Source organism: Arvicola amphibius, chromosome 5, assembly GCF_903992535.2.
Source record: "Arvicola amphibius chromosome 5, mArvAmp1.2, whole genome shotgun sequence".
NCBI lineage: Eukaryota > Metazoa > Chordata > Mammalia > Rodentia > Cricetidae > Arvicola > Arvicola amphibius.
This window is the reverse complement of record NC_052051.1, coordinates 33,351,209-33,378,643: the sequence shown is the minus strand read 5'-3', so window position 1 is coordinate 33,378,643 and position 27,435 is coordinate 33,351,209. Positions and strand designations below refer to the sequence as shown.

Here is a 27,435-nt window from a genome sequence, read left to right as displayed (position 1 = left end):
TGAAACTCACATAGATACCTGTCTCTTCCTCCTCAGTGCTAGGAATAAACACATGAATTACCATATGCAATGTGATCAGCTACAGCTTTGTTTATACACATACAAAATTTTCCAAGAACAAATATAATCAATGAAATAGGGGAAATCCCTGAATTTATTCAACTCACAATCTTTTTTGTTTATTTTTGAGATTGTAACTTAATTACAATGTTTCTTCCTTCCCTGTCCTCCCTCCCAATGCTCCGAAATACCCCCTTCCTGCTCTCCTTCCAATTCATGACTTTGTTTTCATCAACTGTAAGTGTATATACATGCACATATTTGTATATACATATATATTCCTAAATAGAACCTGTTTAGTACTTTTACATATGTTTTCAGGGCTGACTCTTTGGCACTAGACAACCAGTTGGTGTGCTCTCCTCTGGAAGGGTCACCTCTCCCACTCCCAGCTTAACTCGTGTCTGTTGTTCTTTCTGTAGGGATAAGGCATCATGGGCTTCTCCCAGGCCAGTGTGTCATGTGTGTCATGTGTGTCATGTTGTTTTTGTTCACCTCACATTTGGACAGTCACATCAGTGAGAATTTTCAGGTCTGTGCGTGGCCGTTTTTAATGTTTGAATGTTAGGCACTGTTTCCTTAGACTGTTAAACTGTTAAAATTGCGAGGTTGTGAGAATGCCATGAATCATATCGAGGTAGGTTCATCTCCAGAGTTCCATGGCAGGTGTTTCCGTTTAATCATTTTAATTATAGTATTCATTTACTGTTTTACTGTTTGTTTGCTCTTTCATCTGTTTATTCACTCATTCGCTGAATAGCATCACTTTGAAATTCCCACTTAGACCCAGAAATGATAACTATGATCTAAGTATTTGTCAGGCTGCCTAACATTGCTTCATATTGCCACCTAGCTAAAAATATTTTATCATCACAGGCCTATTGGCTTCTTTAGAACATCCTTGCAAGACTGGGAGTCCTTATTCAGAATTAAACCTCTATGGGAACTTAAAGTATGTATTTTATATGGTGCTTTCTTAACTGGGAGGTTTTGCCACAATGTCTCTTCTGCCTCAACATTTAGAGTTCATGCAACTGGATTGCACTGCCTTTACTCTTTGTTTTGCTTCCACACTTCTGGCATCTCAAGCTCTTAGAGGAAGCACAATTGCTGCTCCATGTCTGGTCTAGCTTAGGAGTGGTGCTGGGATGGAGCTCCATGCCTTGTCAGCGAACCAGGCAAGAAATCAGTCCGTGGGCAGATATGGTGCCTTTTCTCACTTAAACTTTTGCTTGTTTCTGATCAAATTACCCCATGCTTGTTAGGTTTTCTTTTCAGGAAACTATTTCTAGACACTTTACTCAAATTATGTCAAGTTGTCTAGCATCCATTGTCTCTGTCTTAAATCATCCTGGTTTAAAATGATAGTATCTAAGTAAGACAGTATACAACACTAACCACAGCTTTAGGGGAACGGAGACATGAGAATCACCATTTCAAGCCCAGCCTTTAAACAGCAAAGACCCTGTTTAAAAGGCAGACTAAAAGAGAATAGGATTTCAAAACTTCAGATTTAATATGTTTACTCTCTTGTGAAATACTTTGAGGTATTACGATTGAGACCACAAGACAGGCATTACATACCATCCTTGACAAATTAGAATCCAGCAAAGAGCCAAGCAGGAAGAGAGTGGATGAATGCTTAGCACTTGCGGCCCTTGATTGTCTTCTCATTCTTGCTATTCCATGTTGAGCTCCAAGACAGATTTGTATATGGCCCTTGGTTCTCAAAGGTACTTCTTCATCTTTAACCTGACAACATCTCAATTTTTTTTTTGAGGGGTGCAATGAACTTTATTGATGGTATTCAAGAGAGTAGGGCTCCCTAAGCCCCTCCTGCTATTCTGGGGGTCTGGGATGGAAACTGTGAGGGAGATGCTCAGTGTGAAGGGTTGAGTTAGGACAGGGACTGCTCAGCAGCCGAGGGCCTCTCTCTTGCTGTGTCCTTGCTGGGATGGGTGGTCAGGGCAGGCAGGCTTCTTACTCCTTGGAGGCCATGTAGGCCATGAGGTCCACCACTCTGTTGCTGTAGCCAAATTCATTGTCGTACCAGGAAATGAGCTTCACAAAGTTGTCATTGAGAGCAATGCCAGCCCCAGCATCGAAGGTGGAGGAGTGGGAGTCACTGTTAAAGTCACAGGAGACAACCTGGTCCTCAGTGTAGCCCAGGATGCCCTTTAGTGGGCCCTCAGATGCCTGCTTCACCACCTTCTTGATGTCATCATACTTGGCGGCTTTCTCCAGGCGGCATGTCAGATCCACGACAGACACATTGGGGGTAGGAACACGGAAGGCCATGCCCGTGAGCTTCCCGTTCAGCTCTGGGATGACTTTGCCCACAGCCTTGGCAGCGCCAGTGGATGCAGGGATGATGTTCTGGGCAGCACCACGGCTGTCTCGCCACAGCTTCCCAGAGGGGCCATCCACAGTCTTCTGGGTGGCCGTGATGGCATGGACTGTGGTCATGAGCCCTTCCACGATGCCAAAGTTGTCATGGATGACCTTGGCCAAGGGGGCCAAGCAGTTGGTGGTACAGGAAGCATTGCTGACAATCTTGAGGGAATTGTCATACTTGTCATGGTTCACACCCATCACAAACATGGGGGCATCCGCAAAAGGGGCGGAGATGATGACCCTTTTGGCCCCACCCTTCAAGTGGGCCCCAGCCTTCTCCATGGTGGTGAAGACACCGGTTGACTCCACAACATACTCGGCGCCGGCATCACCCCATTTGATGTTGGCGGGATCTCGCTCCTGGAAGATGGTGATGGCCTTCCCGTTGATGACGAGCTTCCCGTTCTCTGCCTTGACTGTGCCTTAGAACTTGCCGTGGGTGGAGTCATACTGGAACATGTAGACCATGTAGTTGAGGTCGATGAAAGGGTCATTGATGGCAACAACGTCCACTTTGCCAGAAGTGAAGGCAGCCCTGGTAACCAGGCGCCCAATACGGCCAAATCCGTTCACTCCGACCTTCACCATCGTGTCTCTGGAACGAGGCTGGCACTGCACGAAAAGAAGCGGCTGTCTCTAGAACAGGGAGGAGCAGAGAGCCACAGCATCTCAATTTTATAATTTCAGTATTCACTAGGGGAAGATCTTAGTAGAAGGAAGGGAGTCTACATTAACAGGTCATGTGCTTCTAAATGTGAGCCAAGCAAAGACAACATGAATGGGCATGCCAAAGCAGATGGGGAAAAGCTTTTAGAGCCTCAGCCTTACACAATAAAACAAAAACTATAAGCAACTGAGGGAAGCTGGGAGTGGGACAGGTAATCTTCCCCAGTGGAGAGCATATCAATTGGTTGTTCAATACTCAATGGTCAATCCTGAAAACATACATACAAGTAATATTATATGCATTCAGCAGGCTATATTTAAAACTATATATATATGTATGCCTGTGTGTGTAATATATATATATATATATTCATAATTTGTGCAATATATTTTACACAAATGTGAATGCAATTAGTGAAAAAGGAACCATGAATTTGAAGGAGAACAGAGGTTACGTGGAAAAGTTTGGTGGGAGGAAAGGAAAGGGAGAAATGTTGTCATTATATTATAATCTCAAAAAGAAAATAAAACATCTGGGCAAAATAATGTCAAAGTCACCTTATACTTATCGAGATCTCTATTTGCTCTCTTCGCCATCATGAAGAGTTTAAAAGAAGATCAAGCAAGAATAACAGGAGAAAATCATATTTGTTCAAGATAATGCTAAAGAGAATAATGGGAAAATATACTTGAAAACCATATACATGCTAATGGTTAATTTCCAAAGTACATAAACTCAGCAAATTAAAAAATAGCAGGGATGGCAAGTTTGCCCAGCAGGTAAATGCATCTGCTGCACAGGCCTAGTGACCTAATTTTAGCTCCCAGAACCCATGTCGGAAGGAGAAAAACAATACTACAGAGTTTTTCTCTGACCCCCACACTCACAGTGTGCCATGTGTACCTTCCACCATTCACTTACACAACACTACTAAGAAATAAGAGTTTAAAAGCAGTTCAAATGTTAAACATCACACTAGCAGCCTCTGAAGTGTACTACTTTTTCTTCCCTACAGCAGAGCTTTGGGGTAAGTCTACTTACAGTTCTTTTATTGATGGGGAACCAGGAAGGACAGAAAGAACTGATCCACTGACTCGGAGATGGAGGGGCAGATCATGGGCCTGAGTGCAGCTTACTGACTCCTAGGTTTGTGGTCTTTCTTTGACACAGTTTAGCCTCATTTCCCTACAGTCTTTATATTTTTTAACTCTCAGAGTCAAAAGCAAAGTTTGCCTGTTAATTCATTTCCTAACAACTAATCCCCCCCCCCAATACGTTTTATTTCCCAGGGTATCTGCATCTACCAGAGCTGAGTTCTGTTGCCACCCTTCTTCTATCCAACCTTTCTGATCTTCTTGCTTATCTTCTACCTCACATACCTCTGTAGCAGAATCACAGCCTTTTCTACCAAGGGCCAGTGGCTCTTGCCTTACACAAAACTGGACCCTTTTTCTCTTGCTGGTTTGACTTGCCACCCTTGATATGTGGATTTGTGCCCAGTCTTTTTGCACCTTGTTATGCCATCTTTGGTTGATATCTCTGGGAGATCTCTTTTCAGAAGGGGAACAGAGAAAGAGTGGATCTGGAAGAGAGGACAGGTGGGAAGGGGGCCAGGAAGGAGTAGAAGAAGGGGAAACTTTGGTTGGGATATATTATATGAAAGAAGATTTTAAAAAAAAAAAAAAAGCAATGCAATCCTTATCAAATCCCAATGCAATTCTTCACAGAAATTGAAAAAAGTCAATCTTAAAATTCATATGGAAAGACAAAAGTCCCAAGCTAGACAAAACAGTCTCAAACAACAAGTACTGTTAAAGGGATCACTATCCAAGATGTCAGGTTATACAACAGAACAGAACTAAAGTTATAAAACCACCATGGTATCTGTACACAAACAGACTCATTGATCAATGCAATAGAAATGAGGACCCACATACAAACCAACACCCCCAGAGTCCCTTCACTTTTGACAAAGAATCTAAAAGTATACACTGGAGAGAAGACAGCATCTTTTATAAATGATGATAGTCAAACTAGAGATTTACATGTAGAAGAATAAAATTTGATCTTTATTTGTTAACCTGCATAAAACTAAACTCCAAATGAATCAATATCTGATAAATTAGAAAGTACAGAATATGATGAAGTCATTGCCACAAGAAAGGTCTTTCTGAATAGGACACCAGTGCCACATGAATTTCAGATCAACAATGAATGGATCTCATGGATCTAAAAACTTTCTGTATAGCAAAGAACATCTTCATTCAAGTAAAGAGACAGCTTACAGAATGAGAAATTTATTTACTAGCTATAAACTCAACAAAAGGTTACAATGTAGAATATATAAAGAACTCAAAAATTAAACAAGAAAACAAACTATAAAATAAAACGGGGTCATAGAAAATGAACAGAGTTCTCAAAAAATAAAATACAAATGCGTGAGAAACTCCTAAAAATGTTCAACATCTTTAGCTATCAGAAAAATACACATTAAAATTTCTTTGCTATTTCATCTCTCCTTAGTCAAAATGGCTAAGACAAGACAAAAAAAATGGTGTAAATGTGGGAGAAAAGAATACACTTATTGACCACTGTGTGAATGCAAACTAGTGCATCAACTATGGGAAACAGTATGGAAGTAATGTGGGTTTCCCCTCTATGCTGTGAATATGTTCTATTGCCATTGGTTAGAAAGAATCTGATTTGGTCCAAATGTAGCACAGAATAGAGCAAGCTGGGCATTCCAAGCTGAGACAGAGGGGAAAAGAAGGCAGAGTCAGAGAGATGCCATGTAGCTGCTGAAGGAGACAGACACCCAGAGACCTTACCAGTAAACCACAAGCCTCATGGTAAAATACAAAATAACAGAAATGGGTTAGTTTAAGATGTAAACGTTAGCTAGAAAGAAGCCCAAGCTATTGGCCAAGGCTGTTTTAATTGATATAGTTTCTGTGTGATTAATTTTGGTCTGGGTGGGAAATGATGAGCAGTCTCTGCCAACATGGATGTTTCTCAAAAAGCTAAAGACAGATTTATCCTATGACCCAGCTAAACTAATCCTGATTTTATGCCCATAGGACTCTATACCCTGCATTAAATATACCTGTTCATTCATGTTTATTGCTGCTCTATTCACAATAGCCAGGGAATGGAAAGAGCCTAGATGTCCATCAACCAATGAACAGATAAGGAAAATGTTAGGTATATCTATACAATGGAATATTATTCAACTATTAAGAAAAATGAAATCATGCAGTTTTCAGGTATGGAAACAATCATTCTGAGTGAAGTATTCCAGACACAGAAAGACAAATGTCTCATGCTTTCGTATCATCTGTGAATATTGGCATTAACTCTTCAAATATGAGTGTTTCATCAAAAATACCCACAAAAGTCAGGAAATTACTAAATGCCTATGGGTAGAGGTATTCAAAAGGAGGGAAATTGAATGGCTTATATAAGGGGTTAGAAGGCAATAGTAGAACAGAAATAGTTAAACTTGGGTTGGGGAGTGGAGAGTAGGGTAGAGGAGGGAGCAGGGCAAGAGATAAATAACACCAGGGAGCTTTTGAAAAAAAAAACACATACAGAAATTTACTTCCATAGAATCCCAAACACATGTCTGTGTGTGCACGCACACACACACACACACACACACACACACAGAGAGAGAGAGAGAGAGAGAGAGAGAGAGAGAGAGAGAGAGAGAATATGTAGTCACTTTATAATAGGCAAACAGTGTCCCTACTAAATACCATAAGGAAACAAACAAAAAAATCCCAGATACAAATTACTTTGGCAGTTGTTGGACAGTGAGGGCAATTAGAGCCCCAAACGTTATTTCCTATTGCTGTTGCTTTTGGTTACCCTCTAGAACTTGAAGGTGAAGTCCTATTGCTTCTATTACCACATGCTTGAGTCATAGGACATGACAAATCAACCTGGTATGGACCTGAAAGCTTTATTCCTATTAGCTAGCTTTCCTCGTGCTGGAAGGTGCTATGCAAAGTACAAAGTCAGAAAAGTAATCGTCTATCATATTAAGTTATGAACCTTTCCACTTCCAATTAATGTTTTGCCTGGAAAGACATACCCACCAGTGAAATAATGGCATACATATCATGAAAGTAACTAATCACTTTCTGATTAAATTTAAGTCCCACTTTACAGAATAAAAGCCTGCACTTGGCACACATTCAAGAATATTTGGGCAACACCAAATCTGTCTTTCAAGATAAAAAACAACGACACAAATTTTGGTGTGTAGGGAAAGGGGCTCAACTGTGGGAATGTTGGGAGAGTAGAAGTGATTATGATTTAAACATATTGTGTGAAACTAAGTAATAAAAATGAAAGAATTAAAAACAAAATAGGAATAAGCCTTCAATCTGCTGAGAGTTAGAGGCAATTTGAAATTTAAGTTGTTACTGAGGGCAGTAATGTGAGAATGAGCACATAACCGTGCATCCAAACTGATGGCTGAATGTGAAGTTCATGCTGTGTGTGGTGAACAGAAAAGAACACCCAAAGAAGCAAAACTGAGTTGGACCACGGAGGACGGCAGAAACCACAGACTTCAGGGATGTGGCTGGTTCCAAAGGCAATGGAGGAAGCTGTTTCCAGGGTCTTGCCAGGAGAGACAATGAATTCTCTTGGATATCAGACATTAGGGCCACTGAGGTTGAAGGATAGTGATCTGTTTCATTCTTTTCATTGTCTAGTTTAGTCCTTTTTCTACAGATTGTTTAGAATATGGCTTTAATGCCCCAGAGAACAGATACCTTTAGAAGCTGTGATTAAAGCAAAGGTTTGGGTAGTCTTCTGGCTCTAGAGAAATACGCTTTGCATCTTCATAATTGTAATCATTATTGTGCTTCCAATTATCTATATTCTCAGCTTTGCCCTTCTCTATAATTTTTTAGCTGTGACTATGTTTCAAGCTCTCCTTTGTCCTTCATAATAAATTCAGCTGCAGTCTGGGTATTCTGACTGAGTGCTCTGACTGTACCCCTGACCTGACTTCATTTCCAAGACTGTCAGAAGCAATTAGGGACCAAGAGATTTTCCCGCTCAGCACCTGAAAATGCAAAGATATCAAGAAGGAGCTTGAAGTGTCATTAGCATCACCTTTCTGCCTGCTTTTTATGTCACCGCGTAAAATAGTCTATTTCACAGCAAGCAGGGCCTATTATGGGATCTGTCCTTATCTTCCTGAAGCATCAGATTTTTTTCCTTCTACAGGGAAGCAAGAAATAAGAAATTGGTTCCAATCGTCTAAAGACACCATGATTTTTGTCACGTGACCCGCCATTGTCAACCGCTTGATACTGAGCAGTCTGTTAAATTTGGTTGTCTTAATGTCCTCATTGGAGATTAACTAGATTGAGAGAGCTTGTGAAGATGCTACTAAGAAGCATGTTTGAAGCAATTTGCAACATAAATAGCTTGTCGTAACAATGACACACAGTTCCTACTCAGGTTGGTAGATACAGTAGTATAGGGCTTTGAACCCACATGATTTAACATATTGATCTTTTTGACTAAGAAACTGACATTATATTTTATTGCTTTTATTTAGGATTTTTTGTTTTTTTAGTATATTTTACAACTTCTTTGAGAATTTTATACATAAATACAGACAGTGTATCTCTATTATATTCTCTTTCATCTTTCCCTAACTCTTCCAAGATCCACGACACATGCCCCATTCCTCTTACCAAAGTTGTATCCTCCCTGTTTTTATTTAAATCTCAAGAAGTTCAATTTCTGCTGCACATAGGTGCAGGGGTATGAAGCCATCCACTGGAGCATGATCAATCCACCAGGGATCAATCCTTAAATTAAACTGTCTTCTCATCCCCTAGTTACCACTAACCACAATTAGCTCCCTAGCTAGGGATTGGAGCTTCTGTGCAACTTCCATTCCATGCCGGGGTATTGATTGGCTTGATCTTAAGCAGGTCTTATGCAGGTAATCACATCTGCTGTTAGTTTGTAACTCTAGTAGTCCTATAGGTTTGCAAGATGCTGATTTGCTCTGGTCCAACCTGACTCTGCCCCTTGCAGTTTTTCTGATCCTTCTTTTTCCATGGTTCCCAAGATTTGTGTGAGGAATAGGAGGTACAAAATGAACATCCTATTTGTGATTGAGCAGTCCTCAGTCCACAGACACTTATTCCTTGCATGTTACAATTTGAGTTTGATTTTGCACTTTGTGCTTCTGAATTAAATCTCCATTGTCCACTAAACAAAAAAACTTCGCTAATAAGGACTGAAAGCAACTGCACTAACTTATGGATATTGAGATGTGTATTTAGAGGACAGTTTGATACTACATCTAATTAGGAAATTAATAGTGATAGGTTTATTCCTAAGGCCTATGAGTTTCCCAGTCATGGCTCATCATCAGATTTATACAGCATCAACCATAGGTTTCCTTCCAGTCACTCCTCTGAGGCTGAAGAAAAGCCTTACCACTGTGATCTTTGGCATAGACCTTCTCATGTCAGCAATAGGCATTCACTCAGGACTGCATTATCTCTCCACATGCTTGCATGTATGTATACGTACTACTTTCCTACCTGATGCCTGCAGAGGCCAGAAGAGGGTCAGATACCTAGCACAAGAGTTACCTGTGGCTGTGAACCATCAGGTACTGGGAGTAATTCCCAGGTTTGAAACAAGAGCTTCTCTCCAGCCCTGAATTTTAATGTTTTACAACTTATAGAAAAATTGCAAAAACACTTACAGATATTCAATCAGGTGAGAGTAAAATATAAAGAAGGAAGCTGATGACCACACAGTCTTTCTTGCACCCATAGCCTTGCCAAGGACTTTCTTCTTCAACCAGTGGAAAAGGGCAATGCATTTTCAATTCATCATGGCTCTTGGAATATAATGCTGTCTATTCAGTGCAGTGTGGTCTCTAGGCTAGATGACAACCCAGCTTTTCATGAGTTAAGATGGGCTTTGTTTTAAGCATAAATCCCTTATGTGTTAAAAAATGGATTAATAACAAAGTTATTCTTCACTGTAAATATCAACTAAATGGGCTAATCTTAAGATAATTCAATTAGTTGTGTTGCTTTTGACAGTCTGTGTCTAGACAAAACAAGGCAATAAGAAGAAGAATGCATGAATAATCCCAGATGATGTTACAAGGCATCTTTATCTGTGGCCTGACTAGTGGAGCCATATAATTAAACACAAAATCCCTGATTTTAATATAATCTTACATGGAGTAATAGCTTAATATGGAACCACAAACGGAGGCTGTATGACTTGGCAGGATATAGCATCAGCTGGGACATTTAACAGTCAATGGGGCAAGTAGTTGTGGTGAGACTGGCCAAGAATGACAGAAGCCATTCATCAGATTTGATAACATGGCTACTGGGTTACAAAGATAGCTTAAAGTGGGGCGACCTCAGGGTCTTTGGAAGTTCCTGGATAAGTGTTCTCTTGATGAAGATAGAATCCGTGCTAACCAATCATTCCTACGCCCTTAATTCTTTTTACCTCATTGTAACAGAAATTCTAATTGTTCTTAATAATAAAAACTCAGAGTAGGGGGTGAAAGCTAAGAGATCAGCAAAGCAGAGCAGCAGTCGCTGGAGAGTTCTTGCCTCTACCAATGCTCAGTCCGAAGGGGCGATCCTGTCTCAAATCTTCAGACTGCTTCTGTATCTACGAATCCTCAGATTGCAGCTGAGCACCTGTCTCCTTCCGTCTTATATTCCCCTCTCCACCCAGCCATGTCATTCTTGTCTCCACCTCTCTCATGCTAGGATTAAAAGCTTGGGATCCCAATTGTTTAGGTCACCTTTGTGTGAGCTCTGTTTCTCTTTTAGACAGAGTCAATCTTGTGTAGCCCAGGGTGGCCTTGAACTCACAGAGATCCATCCACCTCTGTGTCTCTCAAGTGTTGGGATTAAAGGTGTGTGCCATCACTGCCTAGCCTCTATGGCTAACTAATGGCTTAGATCTGCACTCTGGTCTTTAGGCAAGTTTTATTTGTTAGATTACAAACAAAATATCACTACAACTCATAATCACTTTTATTCCTACATCGAAGCACTCTTAAAAGTTAAATGCACAATTACTGGTTGTACCATGAGTCTAGGATGACATTTTTTCCTCGTTATCTAAAAACTCTGAAAATATCGTGCAACCAAAAGTTCCTGCCTTCGGGAAAGATTGAAAACTAACTAGGGAATGCATGGTTCTGGGTTAGATGAGATGCACCACTACATCAAATAGGGTAGGACAACCATATATGCCATTGTTTTTGTTGATTTCCCCAAATATTCTCCAATTCACTTAGAAAATCAAATAGAACCAACACAATAATGATGAAAATGGAAAAATAAATCCATTATTTATTTAGTTAGTGGATGTAATATGTGTTTGAGATGTGCAAATGTATAATTCATGCAGCCTTCTTTAGTTTGTTTATATTCATCACTCATTCAGTCTCATTTTTTTTGTTTGTGTTTTAGACAAAGTCTTACTGTGTAGCTCAGGCTAGCTTCACAGTTATTGATTCTCCTGCCTCTCCTGCCTTCCAAGTGCTGAGATTACAGGCCTGCACCAGCACACACACATCAACAAGTTCAGCTTTTTAATTTTAAAGTCTCTACATGTGCATAAGGGAACAATTGCCAAGGCCAATGATTGATCTACTAAATCAGAAAGTCTTGGATGCAGGACAGCAAGGTATGTTTTAATGAGAACTCTGCGGAATCTGACAAAGAATCAAGTTGGGGGATGAAAGAAACGCTGAATAAAGAAGCTGATGCCTGGAAGAACACTGCAGCTTTTATCTCTGCTACCTACAAAATTAAAGCAACCTTGGTGTGGGGACTAATTATTGTGCTATAGCTAATAAAGAATAAAGTATAAAGGTTTGGGTATTTATTTTCAAGTACAAACTAGGATTGCAATCTCATACAGGCAACTTTAGAGAATGAATAATGCTATAAACTAAAGGATTTATATGGATGGCTTTTAATTAATGGGAATCTTAAGTACCATGGGAGTCAACAAAGTCTGACACCTCACTTTGAGGAAGGACCTATGCCCTCCCTACTATACTTAGGCTGAGCCAGATATCCATTCAAAAAGAATAAATTCCCCAAAGCCAGTTCAAGTAATAGGGATAAAAACTGGTCCCACTGCCAGTGACCCCACAGACTGCCCAAGCCACACAACCATCACCCACATTCAGAGGGCCTAGTTTGGTTCTATGCAGATTCCCCCACTATCAGTCTGGAGTCAGTGAGCTCCTACTGGCTCAGATCAGCAGTTTCTGTGGGTATCCCCATCATGGTCTTGATTCCTTTGCTCACATTATGGCTCATCCCTCTCTTGGACTCGTCTCTGGAAGCTTGGTCCAGTGCCTAGCTGTGGTTCTCAGCATCTGCTTCTATTAGTTGCTGGATGAAGGTACTATGATGACAATTAAGGTAGTCCTCAATCTGATTACAGGGCAAGGCCAGTTCAGGCACCCTTACCACTCTTGCTTAGAGTCTTAGCTGGGGTCATCCTTGTGGATTCCTGGAAATTTCCCTGGTACCAGGTTTCATGCTAGCTCCATAATAGCTCCCACATAAGATAGCTCTTTCCTTGAGGTTTTATTTTCTTAATGATTGAGGGTATTAGGATATCTCTGATTTGGGAATTTATGATTTACTTTGGAGAGCTACAAACTTGGCGGGGGGAGAAAGTGAAGGATTCAGAGCAATAAAATAGTTCCAAAGAGCTTTGCCTACAGGAGGAAAAGGAGAGAAAGGTGAGGAAGGAGAGCCCCTGGCAATGGGTACTGTGGGGGCTTCCTATTAGGAAAGAGCTGGTAGAGTATCCTCCATGTGACTATGAGTACGAAACTTAAAAGATGTGTCTTATTATATTAGGTATGCTCCTTCTCTCCTTCTACTCAACTCCTAAGCACTTGCTGTGTGCAGGATACTTTGTGTTTGGAAATAGGGTACAAATTTCAGAGGTGACTCTAAACTTCCCCAGTGAAAGGGGAGTTTACAGTGAACTCACTTAGACTCCTATAATGGGGAGCATTGTGGATGAGGCATTTCCATTTGGAATGGATCCATCACTATAGGCAACAACTCCACACTGCCACGTGTGGGAAGCACACATGGAGATGGCCTTCTTTGAATGACAGGAATCGGGATATGGTGCAATGGATAGTCTTCTCTAGGGCAGTGTCCTCCAATAGCACATTCTGCAGTGATGCCTAGGTTATGTATCTGCACTGTCCGTTTCAGTGGCTTCCAGTTGCAGATGGCTGCTGCACAGCTGGAATGTGGCTAGCGTCAATCAGGAAACTGAAACTTTAATTGAAATAAATTGAAGTCTGAGCAGAGCTTCCATGCTCATGTTATAGGGTTCAGATAAACACAGGTTCTCATTTCTGTCCCAAAGTTGCTATGCTTGTTTACTCAGATGAAGACATGACCATTCATCCTCAATGCTGTTGCAGGGAGGCAGCTTGTTCAACCCGGCCACCCAGAACCACACAGGAACTGTATTATTTAAAACACTGCTTGTCCCATTAGCTCTAAATTCTTATTGGCTAATTGTTACATCTTAATTTAACCCATTTCTAATAATCTGTGTATCGCCATGATGCTGTGGCTCCATGGAGTCTCTTCCAGACCCCACCTTCCTCTTCCCAGCATTCAGTTCTGTTTTCCCCACCTACCTAAGTTCTGTCCTATCAACAGGCCAAGACAGTTTCTTTATTCATTAATGGTAATCACAGCACACAGAGGGGACTCCCACATCACAATGCTGACTGTTACCTTTATCAAGGGAGAGGAGCATGAGTCTTACCAACCTCTTTGGACTTCTCGGGTTCAAGTATTTTTGCTGTCTTGACACTAATAACCTACCTAAGTTCACTGTGGCTGCAATTCTAACCATGGGCAGAGAACATACAGTGAAGATTTGGATGTAGTGGATCAGATCAGAATTTGTTTTCAAATTTCTTACATCTTGCTTCCTTGGTCTTGAGCCTACAACACAGTCCATAAACTTAATCCCAAGTGTCCACAAAATTAAGTCATGCATATTCAGTAATATGTACTTTGAATCCTCTGTAACCCATCTTTAATGGGAGTATTTGGTCCAGTTTCTATCCCCTGACTTTTTTTATTTGATGGTATTCCTCAGTTTAGCCCTTTGATTCAGGAGCTTATACACTTATCCTACCCACTCAATGATGCAATGTAGTTAATACAAATGAGAGAAATAAAATGAGTAAGGAAGACAAGTATTGTATTTAACCATGTAGCTCATACCTAACTACACAGGCATAAGGAGCCAAGTCAATAGATATTTTGCTAAATCAAGATAAATAAAAACTTTATACTTTATATAAGAATATTTCAATCTTTAAGTAGACAGTTCCAAATTTTTATAAATGGCTGCTTCACACTTAAGGGCAAGCTCCACAGCAAGTAGTAGACAACCCCAGTGGTATTTTTTTGGGATTTCTTTTGTCTCATAATGCTTTGTCTGGGCATTATTTAAAATCTTGTTTGTCTTTTGCTTATATATTATAGCTTCCAATTTTGTGCTTTTATGGTTTTCTGTGTGTGCGTGTCTTTGATTATGGATGTGCTTCTTATGCTTTTCCTCTGTTTGTTTGATTATTTTTTGCTTTGTTCTGTTTTTTTCTAAAGGGAGAAAGAGAAAGGGCATAGAGTTAGATAGGTAGGGAGGTGGGGAGGACCTTTTAGAAGATGAGGGAAAAGAAACTGTGATTAACATATATTGTACGAAAAAAATCTATTTTCAATAAAAACAAAATAAATCATTGCTTCGGTCAAATAAAATAAGAAAATAGCATAGACATAAATTCCCAGTTTAGATACTTGTACTTCAATTCCTGAGTCTTTCACTGTATTGCTGAATGATCTTAGACAAATGGATTAATCTTTTGCTTCCGTTCCTCCATCCTTAAATAGGAGGAGGGATAATTTCCACCTTCAAAGTCATGATGGAGAAAGATACATTAATTGTAGTCACTAAGGGGCCTCCTTGACACACCAGAGGCATTATATAGGTGCTGGTGACCACTTTTAAGTCTTTGAGATATATTTGTCTTCTGGGTCCTTATAATTCTTGACTTATTTTATAATGCCTACTATACCCTAAAAATACATTCCATCTCCCTGTCTGTCTTAACCTAGATTGGAAAAGTTGTTTGCCTGCAATGAATCACTGTAATTGACTCTGATTTTAATGCTCAGGCCACCTCTGAATTGATAATCCTGGTACAGTGTCAGATACTGGCTCCACAGTGGAGTCAGCACCTGTCCTGGGCCCCAGACTCTCATATAAATTCTTCAAATGCACCATTTCTTATGTGTTCTTGACTCTACAAGTGCTGCTGTCCCAAACCTGGAACTTCATAGCCTTGATGGATTTATCCTGCTTACAATATCATTGGCCCCCTCTGCCCTAGTTCATCCACCTTGACCTGTTCCAGCCCACATAAGCTTAACTCATGACAGATTTCTATTACTAAAATTTCTATTACTAAGATTTTTCATTTTCTGAGTCTAGTCTCACATTTTTAGGATCTTTGTAAGGAAATTTTTTCCAACATTGTGAATACAAACATCATTTGCTATATCCAACACATGCATGCACACACATGCACACACATATGCAAACACATGTGAGCACCATTGTACACTTGTACATAACATATACACCATAGATAAATAAGAAAAATGAGATAGTTAGAAAACTAAGCTGAAAAAATACAAGGCATCTAAAATGATGATAAGAGTTTATACAGAGGACAGAGAAACATCTAAAGCTTAGTGTCTAAGAAAGGAATACCTGATGTGTTAGAACCGGGATTAAGCTAAAATCAGAACTCTGGGAATATATTACTAGGACAGGTACAAGACCACACAATTGGAAACAGAACTGGAGAAGATAAAATCTTTAGGAGTGAGATGCTGAGGAAGTAGCTCAGTTGATACAGTACTTGCTATACAAGTACAGGGTCCCCAGTTTGATCCCTAACATCCATGTAAAAAGCCATGCATATTTACATCTCGTCTTTCCAGGGCTGGAGAGGTAGACAAGGGTGACTATATCGCTAGACAGCGTGGCCTAATAACTGAGTCACAAGACAAAGTATAAGACTTTGTCTCAAAAATCAAGATGCAGAGTTCTTGAGAATGACATATAAGGTTGACCTTTGGCTCCCACATATATGTGCACACATCTGCACATTCATTCCCACAAAAGCATGCAATGCATACCCAAGCATTCATTTACATGTACACATGCACAGAAACAAATAAAGATGAGCTTGAAACCCAGACTTTAGAGCATGCATAATCACATTTGTGTTTCTGTGTGGAGGTTATAAAGTAGGGTCCTCATAAAATCATATCATAGGGTCATGATGAAATCATCATCTTCCACCATCACCTGTTTAATCAAACCATGTGTTCATTGAAACAAAGACACGTCTTAACAACTATAATCTCTATACCAAGAATATGGCAGGTCTTCTGCCATGCTCAGCTTATTCTAGCTCTGGCATCTCCAATCCTCATTATTTCTCCATTTTTATTTCTGTCGCTTGGGGTTCCTAACATGGTCAAGTGTGGCTTGGGATGCTGTGCATTATTACTGGAGAGCTTGTTACTAGAGTCTCATTTGGGAAAAGAGTTTGAAAAATTATCAAAATGAGGAGTTTGTGATGTTCATGTTGCCAGCAGGGCTAAACTATTAGTGTTTTTCCATATCATGGGAAATTACATAAGGGAATTTTCACTTCTACAGTGGTAGACAAAGATCAGTATTATAAAGCAGAAAATGTATAGACCTTTTACGGGGCAGCATGAGTTAACCTTAGCAGCATATATATTATTCAACTGCTTCATTCCTTAGGATTCCACTTGCTTTTTATAATTTATAGCTCCCAGTTTTAATTTATAACTATGAAATTAAAGTGCTCCAAAAATAAAGCAGTGGATTTTTGAGCCAAGTAAATCCACCGCCACTAGCAGCCAGCAAGCTGTATGCTGCTAATTACTAATTATTCGTAGAGCAGACACAGCCCAAGCAGACAGAAGAGAGCTTGAGAGGATAGGAAAGAGATTTATATTAGGCAAAGATTCCTTATCAGATTCCCTAGAAATGCAGGAAATTAACAGAGTATGCTGTCTTCCTTCTGAGATAGCAAATGGTTGTGCAACCTGAAGACAGACAACACACAGGACAAGAAGACAGCAACCATGGAGACTTTCTTGAGCTTTTTCTGGGCTGCTGTCAAGGAAGGCTAATTTGGAGGCCTGTTGTAAGCATTGGAATGGATTCTTGACCGGGTTACCACTGTGGACTGCTTTTTTTTCCTCTTTGTATTTTTGTGCCCACCTTAAGCAAATGAAATAATTTGTTGTGTTTCACATGGTTATTTATAGAAGAATTTTACAGGCTAGGCACCTCCTACCTCTCTGCTCAGATGCGAACATACATATTGGTCCCTAGAGGGAGATTCTGGTCTCTGCTGAGAGGGATATATTTTCAGGACTGTGTAGGAACCAAGAGACATCTGCTTCAATTATCACAAATAAATGACTAGTGGAGAGGGTGAGGGTTTACTGAGAGTCATAGAAGAAAAGAGAGTTTGAAACAGATCTGCTGATGATGGGCAAGAACTGTCAAGAAGTCTCCCTGGCTTCCCCACCCCAGGTGAAACACAGTTCTGCTCTGTTACAGTAGAGAAGTCTTTGACATATGTTCTTTGTTTAAAAATGGAACCATCCATTTATTTGAAAATTTATCCATCCGAGTGTGGGTGTGTGCCTTCCCATCTGAATAACATGTATTTTCTCATTATCCAAATAGCCCCCAGAACAAAATTATACAAATTTTAGTTTAAGAGCTCTTAGTTTAGATAAGACTGTGAATTTTAAAAGTTCATGTGAAATTTTAGTTATAATAAGCTTAACATTCATCAGATTCTCATTACGTGCCGAATGTCACTCTAAGCCCTCTCTGTGTGGTTATTCATATGAGTCTCAAGACAGAGTCATGAGGTAAAGGTTATCATTCCTGATTTAAGAGTAAGAAAAAGCCCTGCAGAGGTCACACTATTAGTAATAGGATGTGGAATTGATTCCAGAAAATCTGGCTTTATAGATTTTCTCCTAAACCATCGAATGACAGAAAATTCCAAAATCATAAATTAAAGATCAAAGCTTTATTTGATGTTCTGCTAGCTCCCCCTCCCACCTGAGGTTACTGGATTTTAGATTCTTACTAAAAGAAAAAAATGCAAGCGGCCACACATATCATATGTAAATTTGTAAGTTTGCCCTACCCTGGTACAAATGACTGCACCGGGAGCCCCCATGTGCACGGTGGACCTTCACTCAGTGGGACTATTTGACTCTTTCTGGATCACTACAGTATTAGATTGTATGTGTGCTGTGGTTTTAGTAAGAAATAAACTCTGGAGGCTCCTGTATTAGGGCCTAGTTTACCAACTGATAGGTTCTTATGCCCCGCCTGCATAACAGATGAAATCCATTAGTGGAGTTGGATTTTTGATTTTTTTTTTTTTCAAGACAGGGTTTCTCTGTGGCTTTGGAGCCTGTCCTGGAACTAGCTCTTGTAGACCAGGCTGGCCTCGAACTCACAGAGATCCGCCTGCCTCTGCCTCCCGAGTGCTGGGATTAAAGGCGTGCGCCACCACCGCCCGGCGGAGTTGGAGTTTTGAATAGACTATTGAGAGGTAGCTGACTGGAGAGCGGGCCCTAGATGGGAGAAGCAGGCTAGCGGAGTGTGCTCGCCACTGTCTCCTCCTTATTTTCCTTACCACTTCCTTTTTCTTGTTCGGACACTCTCCTTGCTCTCTCCTCTTTTGTCCCAGAGCCAAAGACATTGACTTGAAGACTCGGAAGCAGTGGGAAAACAATAAATAATTTCTTACTGTAAGTTGGTTAAGAAAAACCTGACTCTCTGCATTCCTACCTTCCCAGCCCACCAAGTTTGCGGGATTATGAGTTGGTGGGTAAGTGGGTAGTGTTCCTTCCTGAGCTCCATCAACCAGGGCCCCAGTAAGATCTGAAAGGGTCATTTGCTGCCTTTTAGTAAAGAGAATCTAATGTCTGGCAGGGTTGCGGCAGGATGGAGCCTCCCAGGGCTAGCATAGTAGGAAACTGCCCCTGCCGCAGAAAGAGCAAGTTATTGGGGCTTCTTGAGTGCATGATCCATATATGTCAAGAGGAATGACTGAGGAGGGCTGGACCAGACAAGTCACAGTGAGATGCTAGTGAGCATGCCAACCTCTTTCTCTGCTCCAACCCTCTGCTTCTTGAAAGGCCTCCTTTAGCTGAATTCTAATGGGTTCTAGGAAGCAAAACGCAATGATACTGTCCATGGGGACCAGCCCCGAGGCTGAAGGAGGGTGGAAATGATCAGAGAAGAAGCATGGAAGGATGGTGGAAAGTGAAGAAATTCAGTCCATGAAACTCAGGATGGTAGGCAGGTCCAGGAAACCCAGTACTCTCCATGGAGACACCCAGTCATTGTGTCCAGAGCCCCACAGTTCCCTGTCCCCTCTTGGAGAGAGAGCCAAGGCCAGTGCCCTGCTGTGTGCATGGCTTTCTACTGCTCCATCAACATCCACTCTCCCTCCAACTTCCTTTCCTCCAAACTCAAGGAACCGATTTCATCTAAAGATTGTTGTGCCATTCATTCTCTTTGAATTCATAAGATTAATGCATTATTTTTAATATTTGTTTAAAACTGAAAATTAAAAGCTTTATTTTTATTGCATTTTTTCATATATTTTAATCATATTTCCCCATTTCTTCCCAGATCCTCCTTACCTGTAGTCTGCTTACAATCGACTTTTCAATACCATCCTGCTATGTGAACTCTACTCCTATAAAACCTTATTTACTCCCCTGGGAGGAATGGCTCCAACTGCCTAAGGGATGCCGTGGCTAAGATGTATCCTTCCCCTAGCTCAGTTATTCAAGGACATTATGGAAATGGCCTCCACTGGGCCATGAGACTTTCTGTCTCCTGAGCACATGTGATGATAGTGATGAGAAATACTCTCTGTTTTTTCATGGTTTCTTTGTCCCCACTTTGAACTCTGCGCTATCTGGAACAAAGGCTTTACAGAATGCCAGGAAAGTGCTCTTGAGCAGCATAGCCTTGAGTCCCTTGTTCTGCTGAATCTCAAATTTGATTTCAGTTCTTTGGCTATGGTCATCACTAGCAGATGCAATATTCACTTTTCTGTCTAACCAACATTAGGCTCTTCCCTCCTCCCTTTTTCAGAAATCAAACTAATTCAAAAACCAACCAAACAAAACCCCACAAAAATGAAAACATACAAGTAAGTGATAACCAAAAGTACACACACACACACACACACACACACACACATACACACACACACACACATACACACACACACACACACACACACACACACACACACACACACTAAATTTAATAATAAGAAAGCCCATACAAAATTCATTTTGTGCTGGCCCACTCACTGCTTCTGGGCATGGAGAGCCTGCCTGGGAATGTAGTTGATATACCTATTGACACTCACTGGGGAAAACTGATTTTCTCTTTGCTAGTGGGATTCAGGCACTTCTTCATTAGGGTCAGAATCCCATATCCACTTACCCTTGTCCATGCTGGACCTCTGCCTGGCTTGAACCTGTGCAGGGCTTGCGCTTGCTGCCACACTCTCTGTGTGTTCACATGTGCATCAGTCCTGTTGTTTCTAGAAGATGCCATTTCCTTAGAGTCATTCATCATCTCTGGCTCTTACAATCTTTCTGCCCCCTCTCCCTCACAGGTCCCTGAGACTTGAGGGGAGGGGTTTGATGAAGACGTCGCATTAGGTCAAAGTGCTCCAGGTCTCCTACTCTCTACACATTGTTCAGTTGTGTGTCTCTCTCTTAGATCTTATCTACTGCAAAAGAAAGCATCTCTGATGTAGGTTGAGTGAGGCTCTGATGGATACAGCAGTATGTTATTAGAAGTCATTTTATTGCTATGTTTCTTCAGTAGAATATTAGAAGTAGGTTTTCTCCTAGGCCCAATGTCCTACTTAGTCTCACCTTCTTGCCTACTTCTAAGTATCAGCTATGGGCTCCAGTTCATGAAGTAGGCTTAAATTCAATCAAAAAGCAGTTGGTTACTCCCAACATTTGTGCCAATACTTCACCAGGATATCTTGCAGGCAGGTCACAGGGCATTAGCTGGGTCATACTGCTTAGCCTGCTCTTCTGTAGCATGGAGAGTAGAGGTGAAGGGAAGTGATTATTTTTAAACACCATTTTAATGGGATCTCAGGGAGGAGATAATTAAAACACAAGAAGTTAAACCACTTAGCTTGACAGAAAAAATTTAATAGAGCCTTCGAATTTTAAATATGGATCTCATATTTTTCTGAGTAATTTCACTTTCAGGAATTTTAAATTTTAGGCATGTTATTTGAATTGTGTATGTTTTCTCCCTTTCATTGGTGAATGAGAGAATAATATCTTTTTAGATGAAGAAAATCTTAAATTTACTATACTTACTTAGTTACCTGCCATCTTGCGTCTTGCTGCACTATCTAATTGCTTATGATTGTATTTGGTTGAAATACTTAGAATATATATACATATATATATTTACTATTTTTATTAAGCTATATATTTTTCTCCACTCCTCACCTTTCCTCCCCCTCTTTTTCTACTTTTTCCCACGATCCCCATGCTCCCAGTTTACTCAGGAGATCTTGTCTTTTTCTATTTCCCATGTAGATTAGATCCATGTATGTCTTTATTAGATCCATTACCTCTTAGGGTCCTCTTTGTTGTCTAGGTTCTCTAGGATTGTAAATTGTAGGCTTGTTTTTCTTTGCTTTATGTTTAAAAAACACTTATGAGTGAGTACATATTACATATGTCTTTTTGGGTTAGGGTTACCTCACTCTGTGATGTTTTCTAGATCCATCTGCCTGCAAATTTCAAGATGTTATTATTTTTTCGGCTGTGTAGTATACCATTGTGTAAATGTACCACATCTTCTTTATCCATTCTTCAGTTGAGGGGCATTTAGGCTATTTCCAGGGTCTGCTTATGACAAATAATGTTGCTATGAACATAGTTGAGTACATGTCTTTGTGGTATTATTGAATATCCTTTGAGTATATACTCAAAAGTGGTATTGCTGGGTCTTGGGGAAGATTGTTTCCTAATTTTCTGAGAAATTGCCAAACTGATTTTCACAGCAGCTGTACCAGTTTGCAATCCCACCAGCAATGGAGGAGTGCTCCCTTTACCCCACATCTTCTCCAGCCTAATCTGTCATCAGTATTTTTTATCTTAGCCATTCTTAAAGTGTAAGATGGAATCTCAGATTTGTTTTGATTTGCATTTCTCTGATGGTTAAGGATGTTGAGCATTTTCTTAAGTGTCTTTCAACCATTTTAGATTCATCTGTTGAGAATTCTCTGTTTAAGTCTGTACCCCATTTTTTTATTAGATTATTTGCTCTTTTAATGACAATTTTCTTGAGTTCTTTGTATATTTTGGAGATCAGCCCTCTGTCCAATGTGGGACTGGTAAAGAACTCTTCCCATTCTGTAGGCTGCTGTTTTTGTCTTGTTGACAGTGTCCTTCGCTTTACAGAAGCTTCTCAGTTTCAGGAGGTCCCATTTGCTAATTGTTGCTTTCACTGTCTGTGCTAGTGGGGTTATATTTAGAAAGTGGTCTCCTGTGCCAGTGTCTTCAAGTGTACTTCCCAATTTCTCTTCTATAAGATTCAGTATAGTTGGCTTTATGTTGAGGTCTTTGATCCATCTGAACTTGAGTTTTGTGTATGGTGGTAGATATGGGTCTATTTTCATTTTTCTACATGTTGATATCCAGGTATGCCAGCACCATTTATTAAATATGTTTTCTTTTTTCCATTTTATATTGAAGAAGGACGCTTAAAAGAAATCCCTCACTAGCCCAGAACTAAGTATAATAGAGGGTTATTTATTTAGGAGCAGACTCACAGATCACAATCCTCTGCTGGAACTGGGAATAGCAATCGAATCCCGCAGCTGAATATGCATGCTTACATCAGCATAAATAGTATAAGAAGCCACGCCCAAGTGGGCGGGTAACTTAAAAACTACTGGCAGTAGAAATTCCTACAGCATTATATTTTTTTGCTTCTTTGTCACAAAAATCAGGTGGTCACGGGACTGAGCTCCCAAGGTCCTATTGAAAAGTGGGAGGAGGGAGAATATGAACAAGGAAGTCAGGACCATGAGAGGTTGGTTTACCCACTGAGACAGTGTGCCTGAAATAATGGGAACTCACCAACTCCAGCTGGACTGGGAATGAACGAACATGGGATCAAACTGGACCCTCTGAATGTGGTTGACAGTCTGTGTAGTTTGGGTATCAGGGTAATTGTACTATCATTAAAAGAGTTTGGCAATATTCCTTCTGTTTCTATTGTATGAAACAGTTTGAGAATTATAGGTATTAGTGTTTCTTTGGAAATCTTGTAGAATTCTGCGCTGAAACCAGGGTTTTTTGTGTTTTGTTTTGTTTTTTGCGGGGGAGATTTTTAATGGTTATTTCTATTCCTTTAGGAGTTATAGGTCTATTTAATTTGCTTATCTGGTCTTGATTTAATTTTGGTAGGTGATATTTATCCAGAAAATTATCCATTTCCTTTAAGTTTTCCAATTTTATGGAGTACAGGTTTTCGAATTATGACCTGATGATTCTCTGGATTTTTTTCTTTGTATGTTGTTAGGTCCCCCTTTTCATTGCTGATTTTGTTAAATTGTATATTTTCTCCCTGCCTTCTGGTTAGTTTGAATAAAGGTTTGTCAATTTTGTTGATTTTCTCAAAGAACCAACTCTTTGTCTCATTGATTCTTTGTACTGTTTTCATTTTCTCTATTTTGTGATTTCACCTCTCAATTTGATTATTTCCTGTAGTCTGGTCCTTCTGGGTGAGTTTGCTTCTAGAGTTTTCAGGTGTTTCATTCACTCACCAGTATAGGATTTTTCCAGTTTCTTTATGCAGGCATTTAGTGCTTTGAACTTTCCTCTTAACACTGCTTTCATGTGTCCCATAAATTTGGGTATATTGTGTGGTCATTTTCATTGAATTTTAGGAAGTTTTTAATTCTTCCTTGACCCATTGGTGGTTCAGGTGAGCATTGTTTAATTTCCATGTGTTTGTGGACTTTCTAAAATTAGTGTTGCTGATGAATTCTAATTGTAAGCCATGGTGATCTGATAAGATACTTGGGGTTATTCCATTTATTTTTGTATCTGTTGAGGTTTGCTTTGTTACCTAGTATGTGGTCAGTTTTTGAGAAAAAAATGGGTAGACAAGGCAAGAACATACTCAACACCACAAAGAGCAACACAACATCAACAAAGAACAGACATGCTAAGAAGAAAATATACTCTTTTATGTTTAGATGGAATGTTCTATAGATATCTGCTAAGTCCATTTGAGTCATTACATCTGTTAGTTCCCTTATTTCTCTATTAAGTTTCTGTCTGGCAGACCTATCCAGTGGTGAGAGTGGGGTGTTGAAGTTTCCCACAATTAGTGTGTGGGGTTTAATGTGTGATTTAAGCTTTAGTAGTGCTTCTTTTACTATGAGGGTACCCTTGTATTTACAGCATAAATGTTCATTATTGAGATTTCCTCTTGATGGATTTTTTCCTGTGACAAATATGATGTGTCTTTCTTTGTCTCTTTTGATTGATTTTAGTTTGAAGCCTATTTTGTTCAATATTAGGATAGCTACACCAACTTGTTTCTTATGTCCATTTGATTGGGAAAATTTTCCCAACCCTTTACTCTGAGATGATGTCTGTCTTTGAGGTTGATGTATGTTTCTTGTATGCAGCAGAAGGATGGGTTCTGTTTTTGTATCCAATCTGTTAGCCTGTGTCTTTTTATAGGTGTGTTGAGTCCATTTATATTAAGAGATATTAATGACCAGTGATTGCTGTTATTTTCATTTTCATAGTTGGTGATATTATTGTGTATGTTTTCCCCTTCTTTGGGATTTGCTGCTGTGAGATTACCTATTGTCTGTTTTTATGGATGTAACTAACTTCTTTGGGTTAGAGTTTTCCTTCTAGTACTTTGTTTATTTTTGAATAGAAATATCCACCTCTTCTACCTTTAAGCATGGTAATTTTCTGTCTACAAGTGCTTATTCCACCCCACTACTTGTGTTCCTTTTTCACCATGCTATTTTTTCTTTGTGATGTGCAAAAGAGATAGAAACTTCAAAAACGTCAATTTTTAAATTTAATTCATTTTGTTTTATGAAATTGATTCTACTATCATAACCACTTCTGCGTTACCAATGGCGTCATGAGAAGTTGCAAGATCCTCTTGCACATCACTTGGATTCCAAAGAGGTGGGTGTATCTTTCATGCCATCTCTCTGATGCCTTCCTTCATGACAGCACAATGGGCAGAACATGTGGTGGTTCTATTCCCAAGAGACATAGGCCAAAGGGGACCAGGGTTTCTTTTGTTCTCACTTTCCCCCAAACCAGAGCAAAAGTTCTCTCGCCCAATCCTTCCCAGGATTTATTTTTGTTTTACCCTTCAAACTCCTTCTTCTGCTCTTTTCCCAGGAGTGGAATGATGCTAAGTCATCATACGAATCTACAAATTTCACAAAGAACTGTAGTGGGTCACTGAACATAAAAACTGATATATGGTGTATCTGGGCATTGCTACAATATATCTTGCTTTTGTTTCTAGCAGGCAAGAAGGGGAATCTCTGCAACTATACCATGTAGGTGAACAAAGAGAACATCAATAAATACTGTGACAAATCTTTCTAGGAAAATTACAACAATAAGTGCTCCCCACTATCCTTCAACTGATTGCAGTCTCTAAGCTGTGGTTAGGGTGTAGTTGGGAATACTACAGTTTCTGTATGGAAATTAAAGATCAAAGCTGTGTAGGAATGAGACTGCACTACAGAGCATTTGTGATGAAGTCATGTGTGTAGTAGCATTTCAACTCTATTTTAATAAAGAAAGCTTCTCTGAAGATCAGAGAGAAAAACAGCCCCACTGGGCAACCTTATATACCAGGTAGTGGTAACACACACCTTTAATCCCAGTGGCCACACTAGTTACCATAGAAACCAGGCGGTGCATGCCTTTAATCCCAGGGTTGCACACCTTTAATCCCAGCCCTATAGAGGATTATAAAACAGGAGGAAACAGATTCAGACTCAGTCTCATTCTGAGATTCCTGGAGGCAGGATGGCCATTTCAGACTGAGATTAAGGTAAGAGCCAGTGTCTGACTGTTGCTTTTCAGATATTCAGGTTGAACCCCAATTTCTCTCTCTGAGTTTTTATTAATCATGCTTTATACATGCTTATCATGATTGTTTTTCGGGAATGGTTTTCAAATACCCCAACTATCCATTCTCCGAGTATTCCTAAGGAGGAACCATAAATAATTTGTGTGTCTCTATTGAAATTATAGCAGGCAGAACCTTCCTTTCATTTATATTCCTAAAATGATTTGGTTACTTACTGCTAATGTGCCTTATTTTTGGTTTCTGTTTGGAGTTCCTGAATATACTTTGTGCATGCTTAAAGAGGTTTCCTGGCTTTGCCAGTTCTGTTCAGTCTGGTATCTTTATCCTGAGTAACAGGTGAGCATTAAGGGAGTTAGCAATGTGAGATCTTCTTAAATATTTTATTTTTATATTTATAGCTGTTTTACCTACATTCATGTTTTCATTACCGTGTGTGTGTGTGTGTGTGTGTGTGTGTGTGTGTGTGTGTGTGTGCGTGCGTGCTATGCCTACAGAGGCCTAAAGAGGGCATCAGATCTTCTGTGAGTTTTAGATGATGTGGGTACCATGTGAGTGCTGAGAGTTGAACCTAGGTCCTCTAGAAGAGCAAGCAGTGCTCTAAACCGCTGAGGCATTTTTCTGGCACCACGCCATGGGCTCTGAATAGCAGCCCTCCCTTCCCCCAGTAAAAACTTTTACTCATGAAAATCACAGATTTGGAAATCACTTTCAAATTATAGGTATAAATAAGATAATGAGCGCTATACTCACATTTTGGATTAAGATCAGAGTAGAGACTCGCGGGGAATCATTTTCATATGAATTATACGCATTTTCCTGGTGATGAGCAGTGATTTCGCATGTTTGACTGGTGGCGGGGCATGACGTAGCATGTAAATGCCTACATGAAAACCTCCTACTGTCCAATGGGTATGCTC

The 27,435-nt window shown here is 40.0% G+C and overlaps 1 pseudogene; it reads right to left on the bottom strand.

Moving 5' to 3' along the window:
- Window positions 1-2,040: 2,040 nt before the first annotated feature.
- On the bottom strand, window positions 2,041-3,108 carry LOC119815450 (annotated as a pseudogene).
- Window positions 3,109-27,435: the final 24,327 nt, after the last annotated feature.